The sequence below is a fragment of the Pseudopipra pipra genome, chromosome 15 (assembly GCF_036250125.1).
Source record: "Pseudopipra pipra isolate bDixPip1 chromosome 15, bDixPip1.hap1, whole genome shotgun sequence".
Taxonomy (NCBI): Eukaryota; Metazoa; Chordata; class Aves; order Passeriformes; family Pipridae; genus Pseudopipra; species Pseudopipra pipra.
The window spans coordinates 2,171,873-2,180,444 of record NC_087563.1 but is presented as its reverse complement, the minus strand read 5'-3'; the positions used below and the strand labels follow the sequence as shown (position 1 = coordinate 2,180,444).

Below are 8,572 nucleotides of genomic sequence, written 5' to 3'. Positions count from 1 at the left end.
GCAACCTGTGCCAGGGCCTCCCCACCCTCATAGGGAAGGATTTCTTCCCAGTATCTCATCTGGTGAGGAACAGTGACAGGGGGAAAAAGCAAACCCGAGTCAGTTCAGCAGCCACATCTTGAGAGGACCCACCTGTCCCTCTGCTCATCTGAAAGACAAACTGGCAAAGATGCGCCTTGATAATTAAGAATTGCACTAATTAGAGCTGCTCTTCAAATGTGACATGACTTGCAGATCACATGTGATGCAGACCACTCATTTATTTCACAGTCCATATTCTCGGTTTTCTTTTCCATAAGACCCTTTTTTTCTGGTGCATCTGCTCTTTGAAAAAAATGAAGCCTCAGAAGGAGCAAAACTGGTGAGCAGAAGGGTGTGACCACGAGTATCATGATGAGGGAAAGGCAGTTGTGAATGCTCTTAATGTTTGCAGTAATTAAGTAACTGTCTAAATTCCTAAATCCCGATTTTGAAATCATTTGGTTGACTTGACACGTCCAAGTCCCAGAGCTTTTAATTCAAATATAAAGCTTGATTGGCAAATTAATATAAGGCTATGAATGAAATTAATGAAAGATTAAAGACCAACAGCTCATGCTGATATAAAAATTACCCCTCCAAAATAGGTTATGCAATAATTAGAATAAGTTACCACTATGTTAATATTAATACTGATATAACATTTGTTCATCGATTAGATTTACTGATTCCCAACAAAGTTCTAAACCCTTAGATGTGTGTGTTGAGTCTTTCCAGGCCCTGTTAATCATCTTTATTTTCAATTCCATAATTTTTAAAATTGCTATAAAGCGAATTTTCATTAATAAATTGTATAGTGGAGCACTCGAGTTCTCAGTTGCACTGAGCGAAATGAGATCTAAAGAGCCATTAGGACCATGGAATGGGTAATTGATTATCCCAAATTACTTGGTCAATGTGCTTGGAATCCTCGAACTCACTGTTTCCCTGTCAGCCTCTGCATCTCGTGTCAGCCTGGAAAACTGAGAAAGGGACAATACCAGGGAGTGTCCAGCTGGGTTTTGCTCCCAAAGTGCTGCAGACTGTGGAGTTTTGCAAGTTGTCCCTGAATCAGCAGTGCCCTGGCAGCCAGGAGGGACATCCCTGTCCTGGGGCATCAGGGAGGGGATTGTCCTGCTCTGCTCTGCCCTGGGGTGGCCTCACCTCAACATTGGGGCAGTTTGGGGGGACACAATGGAAGGAAGGGATTGAGCCATTGGAGAGTGTCCAAAGGAGGGACAGGGAGATGGGGAAGGGCCTTGATTTGAAGGTGTGTGAGGACACTGAGGGCACTTGGTGTGTTCAGCTGGAGGAGACTGAGGGGAGACCTCAGTGCAGTTCCAACTGCCTGGGCAGGGGCAGAGGAGGGGCAGGGACAGAGCTCTGCTCTGGGGGGACCAGGGACAGCAGCCAGGGAATGGCTGGAGCTGTGTCAGGGCAGGCTCAGGTTGGATCTCAGGCAAAGGTTCTTCCCCCAGAGGCTGGTTGGGCACTGCCCAGGCTCCCCAGGGCAGTGGGCACAGCCCCAAGGCTGCCAGAGCTCCAGGAGGGTTTGGCTGATCCTCTGGGGCACAGGGGGTGACTCTTGGGGATGGGCCTGTGCAGGGCCAGGGGTTGGACTGGATGATCCTTGTGGGTCCCTTCCAGCTCAGCATATTCTGGGATTCTGGAATTTGTGTCTCTGGGTTCACAGGCTGTGTCAGAGAAAAATGGGACTTATTATTCAGTAGGTTGGGATGTAGAGCAGGGCTGGGACATGCAGAGATTTCATGTGTCACATTAATTGGGCCAGATGATGTGTCAGCCACATATTCAGAGAGTATGGAAAGGAAAACCCCTAGTACTCCCTCTCCTAAACATGACCTGTGTAGGACTTGTTTCCAAATTCAGCCTTTCTTCTCCTTTCCTCCCCTTAATGCCAAACTTATTTCATCCAGCCAACTAAACCATAGATCAGCAATGTTTCTCAGCTGAGAATATTCCAGTATTTTAAAATAAATTTTTTCTTCCATAATTGTGTTCAGCTTTATCATTACTTGTTGTCTGCTCTGCAGCACTTTGGTTAATACTCTGGAATTTTTTATGGACTCTGCAATTTATTGCACTGCTTCTCTCTCTGTCTTGTTTTTGACAGATGATAACTAAATTCTTTTGTTTCTGATCACTTATTCTTGTTTTATAGTGTAATAAAAAATAAAAACAGCCCAGTAAAATAGTGTAAATTGAGTGTGTGCAGCTGCATAGACCTGTTTTTCCTTATTGAATCAATGCATCCCCATATCCTGCATCCTTGGCCCTGTGCATCCTCCCAGTTCCAGTGATGGAAAGAGCCTTTCTGCTGCTGCTACAGGGAAAAAACCATCAGATACACACAAATGGTCCTTGGATGTCAGCTCTGTCTTCATGGAATCAGAGCTTGGTTTGGGTTGGGAGGGATCTTAAAGCTCATCTCATCCACCCCCTGCCATGGGCAGGGACACCTTCCACCAGCCCAGGTTGCTCCAAGCCCTGTCCAGCCTGGCCTTGGACACTTCCAGGGATCCAGGGGCAGCCACAGCTTCTCTGGGCAACCTGTGCCAGGGCCTCCCCACCCTCACAGGGAAGAATTCCTTCCCAATATCCCATCTATCCCTGCCCTCTGGCAGTGGGAAGGCATTCCCTTGTCCTGTCCCTCCATCCCTTGTCCCCAGTCCCTCTCAGCTCTCCTGGAGCCCCTTTAGGCCCTGCAAGGAGCTCTCAGCTCTCCCTGGAGCCTTCTCTTCTCCAGGGGAACCCCCCCAGCTCTCCCAGCCTGGCTCCAGAGCAGAGGGGCTCCAGCCCTCAGAGCATCTCCGTGGTCTCCTCTGGACCCTCTCCAGTAGCTCCACGTCCTTGTGCTGTTGGATCCCAGAGCTGGAGGCAGCTCTGCAGGGGGGGTCTTCAAGACCCTCTAGTCAGAGACTTGGCTGACCCTGACTGCCTGAATCCCCTTTGGCTGGCTGAGCCCTTCAAAGAGCCCACAAAACAATCCCCCAAAACCCAACTTGTTCTGGGTGTTCATCTCCTCTTCTCAGCACTTTGACACCCCCCACACACAGTGTGGGATACATGACAAGCAACATATCCTGGACCCAGCCAGCCCCTGGGGCCTGCCCCTGAATGCTCTCCAGCTGCTTCCCAGCTCCAAAGTCAGATGCTAAAACCTCTGGTCTCCAGTCTCAAGGCTTGGAGCATTGCCACATTCCATATTTTGGAGGGGACAGTGGTGGAGTCCTGGAAGCCACACACCTCCTACATCAGCTCAGACAAGCCCTGGCTCTCAGCTCTCCACCTTCTGCATCAGGACCTGCCTGTCTTCACCTGGGAGAAGAGCAGAAACCTGTTGCATAAGACACACAATCATCTCCCTGCAGCTTCCTGCTGCAAATCACATTCCAGCAGATGATTTTCACCTTCCTCGTAACTAATGAAAAACCCTTTAATTCAATGTGTTGACATTAAAGCTCAGGTCTCTTCCCTGGAATATAAATGGAAGTGGGACCCAGGCTTTTCCAGATAAAGGCAGTTTGGAAGGACAGGTTTGCTTTTTTCTGTGGATTTAACCTGCATCGGTTTGTTTAGTGATAAAATAGCAGAGAGACTGTGATTTCTCAGCCTAAAATTTAGGTCAGATCTGTCCCAAACCCTTGGCAATACAGATGACTAAAATCCTAAGATGGCAGAGGCTTGGTTGGCACGAAACAACCCCCCAAGACTTTTCCAGGACACCTACATGCCTTTGTGCTGAGGCAATTCCCTGGGAAGGCACAGAGCAGCACATTTAGTCCTGCCAACCTCCTCCCTTTCCCTGCTCTGGCATCTCCTTTCAGCTGCAGAAGACCCTGCCCACCAAAACCCCACCCAACCTCTATTTCAGCCTCTGATCTGCCAGAGGATCTTCTCTTGGGAGGATCCCTTTACCATCTGCTGCAGAGGGGGTGGTGGGAGGAGGCCAGACCCCTCTAGCAGTGTGAGGAAATGAATGGTGACATCACCCTGCATCCTTCAACTCGCTCACACCTGGGGAGTGGTGGGATCATGGTCCTGAAGAAGGTCCCACTGCTTCTGTGGTGAGGAACAACCTGCAGTGTGGGTCGTGTTGGTGATGCCAATGGAGCTGGGGGTGTCTGGGCAGCCTTGCCCTGTTCCTCCACTCCTCCAAGCACCACATGTGATGTGGAAGGGAATAACTGGTGTTTTCGCCACCTCTCCAAGCAGCCTATGTAATGTCACCTGTCCCCCTCACTCTGTCCCTGCTCTGCAGATCATGTCCTAATTCATCTCCCACCCACTCCCACTGACTCTGCTCTGAATCACAGAATCACAGAATCACAGGATCACAGGATATCCTGAGCTGGAAGGGACCCACCAGGATCATCCAGTCCAACTCCTAGACCTGCACAGGCCCATCCCCAACAGTCACCCCCTGTGCCCCAGAGGATCATCCAAACCCTCCTGGAGCTCTGGCAGCCTTGGGGCTGTGCCCACTGCCCTGGGGAGCAACCAGCCTCTGGGGGAAGAATATCTCATATCTAATATTCTAATACTCTAGTATCCAACCTGACCCTGTCCTGACACAGCTCCAGCCATTCCCTGGGGTCCTGTCCCTGGTCCCCACAGTGCAGAGCTCAGTGTCTGCCTCTCCCCTTCCCCTCATTTGGAAGAGTCATTGGGAATCTCACACTCCCAAACTCTGCACCAGTCACTCTCCAGAAGATCTGGTTTTGTCCTGTGCTTATCCAGCCTCAGGATCCCACAGACTCCCTGAGCATCTCTCCTGTTTCCTCCCAACATCCTGTCACCACCCCAAGACCGAGACCTGCATGTGTGTGCTCAGCACACGTGAGGAAGCTTTGCTGCTCTCCCAGGGGCTCATTCCAGAGGTGTGTCTCAGAGAATCCCCCTGGAGATGCTTCTGGTCCAGAAGGCCACAGAGGTGTTGAAGCTGGAAGTCGGTCCCTCAGGCACAAGCAGGATCCATCAGGGAGCTCTCCAACGTGCTGATGTCCGGGGGGCAGCACGTCTGTGTTTTGCAATCCGAGCGCAGATCTCAAACCCAGATTTGACGGCGTCCTCTTGTCTTCAGGTGAGACACGTGGCAAGTGCTTGGCTGCTTTCTCCTCACCCTGTGTGAAAAACTCACAGTCACGGAGGAGGGAAGAGATCTTGTGGTTTTGGAAAGGTGCTTGGGAGCAGTTGATGTGAGTCACTGCCAGGCATTGAGTGGCTCTAGATACCTGCCAGATTAGGGAGATGAATCACAGTCGTCGTGACCCCTACATGTGTCTGGCAAGTTGTTCTCTTGTTACCTAGTGAACAATCTGTTTTTCATGATCCTAAAATAACAATGTTTAGGCATAAATTTCGTTTTTACTTCTCAGCTCCGTGTGAGTCACTGGCACGGAAGGAAAAGGAGGAGGAATCCTCTATATAGCCTGCACATGGCTCAGGAGCAGGGAATTCGGAACAGGGAGCAGTCCAGCTCTGCTGGTGCCCCAGTGACGTCCCCTCCTTTCCTGGGGTGACTGACTTGGCCCGAGGGGAGTGTGCTGAACCAGGAGCCTCCACTGCAGCTCTTCATCCCAGATTATCTCCTGTGCTTCCTCCTGTCATCTCACTTGCCTCCCTAAGAAGTGTCTGGCTTGGATCCCGTGGTAAACTTGCTGGCTGCTGCCAGCCCTGTGCCAAAGCTTGCCTTTCAAATCTGAAACAAGAGCAGGTTGTAGGCTTGACATTTTTCAGTAACTAAGCCAAAGTATACGGCAAATGATATTTTTACCTTTTTTCTCTGTGCCCTTTTCTTTCCTTGTGTCTATTTGCTTCTGTCTTCAGTTTGCCTCACTAAAAGAAAAAAAAACCAACAAAAATTCAAACTCAAGTGTCACCAACTCAATAATTGCCCTTTCAATATGTCCCTGTCCAAGATGACTCTGAGCAACGAGGCTGCAGGGTCAAAGACTTGCCCTTGGAGGTTCTTTAAACTAAAGGGAGCGTGTTGCAGTGATATATTTAATGCTGAAAGCTGTGTTTTTCTCCCTTCTCTTCATAGGCATTTCATAGGCATCCACTGACAGTTCAGCTCTTGCACGGCTGTTTGTTTGCAGTGGATGTGTGCCAGCTGTAACTTAGATACAGTTAAATATTTCATGTCAAACCAGGATTGCTTCCCTTCTGTGACCACCCCACAACAGCCAGGGGCAGGGTGACTTACAGATGAGATTCCACTCTCCAACTGCCAGTGCCTTCAGGAGCCCCTTGGGTAGCACGGAGGCAGGAGCTCACATTTCTGGGAAGGCTTATATCTTATATATCTTTCTTTTTTTTTTTTTTTTTAACTTGTTCATTGCAAGAATTAAAATAATCTGAAGCAACCAGGAAGGTGAATGTGTCTGTTTAAAAAAGGGTTAGAGCCCCTTCCAGCACCTAAAAGGGCTCCAGGAGAGCTGGAGAGGGACTGGGGACAAGGGATGGATGGACAGGACAGAGGGGATGGCTTCCCACTGCCAGAGGGCAGGGATAGATGGGATATTGGGAAGGAATTCTTCCCTGTGAGGGTGGGGAGGCCCTGGCACAGGTTGCCCAGGGAAGCTGTGGCTGCCCCTGGATCCCTGGAAGTGTCCAAGGCCAGGTTGGACGGGGCTTGGAGCAACCTGGGATAGTGGGAGCTGTCCCTGCCCATGGCAGGAGGGTGGAGCAAAATGAGCTTTAAAGCCCTTTCCAACCCAAACCATTCCATGATTCCCTGATTTGATAGCAGCAGATGTACAAGGAAAAGGGGAGAAATGCTGAAATGGAGCAAACTGAGCAAGGCAACTGTGTGAGGTCCAGAACTACACTCTGTGCTTGTGGGTCTGCATTTGAACAGGGGACTGGACCTTTGGGGGTGCTTTGACCTCCAGCCACTGCCCCTGCAGGGCCCATCCCAGCAGCCCAGAGCCCAGAGTAGATGCTCAGGGACCACGACTCCTGCCCAGTCCCACTGTCCTGATGACCCCTGCAGTGCAGGCAGTGGCAGCAGCACAATCCCATGGGGAAACCCCAAAGCCCCCCCCAGATCCCTTGTGCATCCATTTCTCCTGCACAGAGGACCTGGCTCATCACCCCCAGACCTTCTTCCTCATCCCAGTGAGGAGGAGCCAAGCTCTGACCTTCCAAAGGTCCTGGCAAACGGGCTGAGCTGTGGCTCTGCTCCCTGGGGAGGACAGAGGCTGTTTCCATCAGGACAACTCTGGCAAGCAGGGAACAGGTTTCCCAGGAATGAGGCACCAAAGGGGACCAGCAACAGCACCAGCCAGGTCAGGGGAGCCCTGAGCCAGCAGATCTCCCACCGTGATGGGCAACCACAGCCAGGGCCAGCAATGCTCCTTATTAACACAGAAATTTATGCTGCCTGTAAAGTACATTCACAGTGACATATTTAGTAACCCAATTAATACTCTGCGACAGACATTTTAGTGTAACTAATTCTGCTCCGTGTGCTCCCTTTAGAGGGATATAAATGGCTTTGTGTTGTGCTATTGATTGCTGTGGCCACGGGATTTCACATCCCACCAGCCATCCACCATACCTCGGGAAGGTCCTCAGGCTTCAAACCCCTCTGCACCTGCCCCTGGGGTGGGAAAGGGGATTCCCAGTTAAAAAAAGCAGCATTCTGCCCTGTGGAGGATGTGGGCTGTGGGTTTGGTGGATGGGATGGGGTGGGATGGGATGGGATGGGATGGGATGGGTGGGATGGGGTGGGATGGGATGGGATGGGATGGGGTGGGATGGGATGGGGTGGGATGGGATGGGGTGGGATGGGATGCATGGCTTCAGCCCCACACCCTATCCTCTGCAGAACCAACTGCAGCCCACAGGTCTCCAGTCCAGCCTCTCCCCTGGTGCCAAGCAGTGCTGGGGGCACTGTTTTGTCTAAAACCCATCACCCCTGCAGGGCCTTCCCACCCGGAGCAGTGATGGGGCCGTGGTGCTCCATTCTGGCTCTGGAGCAGGGTTGCCATGGAAACTGATACTGTTGATTTTTTTTCTGATCTCCAAACCCAGCCCGTGGCATCAGTGCTCCCATGCACAGTGCCTGGTGGGAGCTTCCTCCAACAGCAGCTGATGGGGGGCAGCTGCTCCCCCTGTTCCCACCACAACCTCCCCTTTGCCCACCCACCCAAGCCCTGGGTGTGAGCACAGCCACGCTGCTCCCGTGTGCTTCCAGCTTCCCAAGGCTTCCCAGCAATGCACACAGGTGGATTTCACATCCCACCTCTACTTCTTGCCTTCCAAAACACCCCCTTGGCAGACATCACCTCCAGGAGCCTGCAAAGCTGTTCCCTTCCCTGCTCCATGTCCTCAACCCAACACCGGGTGCTTGGGCAGGAGGGGCAGCAGAGGAGACCAAACATCCATGAGCATCCCTCTGGAATGAGAGGCCCTGGAGATGAGACAGAGGCACTGGAGGGATGTCAGGGGAAGGGCAGACGTGCTGTGGAAGGAGGACAGGGTGGGTGTGGTGGTGGCTCTGGGCAGGCAGAGGCCAGGAGCCAGC

The 8,572-nt window shown here is 51.5% G+C and overlaps 1 long non-coding RNA gene across 1 annotated transcript; it reads right to left on the bottom strand.

Moving 5' to 3' along the window:
• Positions 1 to 4,597: 4,597 nt before the first annotated feature.
• LOC135422308 (uncharacterized) lies at positions 4,598 to 8,007 on the bottom strand. The gene is made up of 3 exons (XR_010434420.1): positions 7,881 to 8,007; positions 5,816 to 5,877; positions 4,598 to 5,740 (listed from the first exon to the last, which is right to left on the bottom strand). It is a non-coding gene; the product is annotated as an uncharacterized LOC135422308 (long non-coding RNA).
• Positions 8,008 to 8,572: the final 565 nt, after the last annotated feature.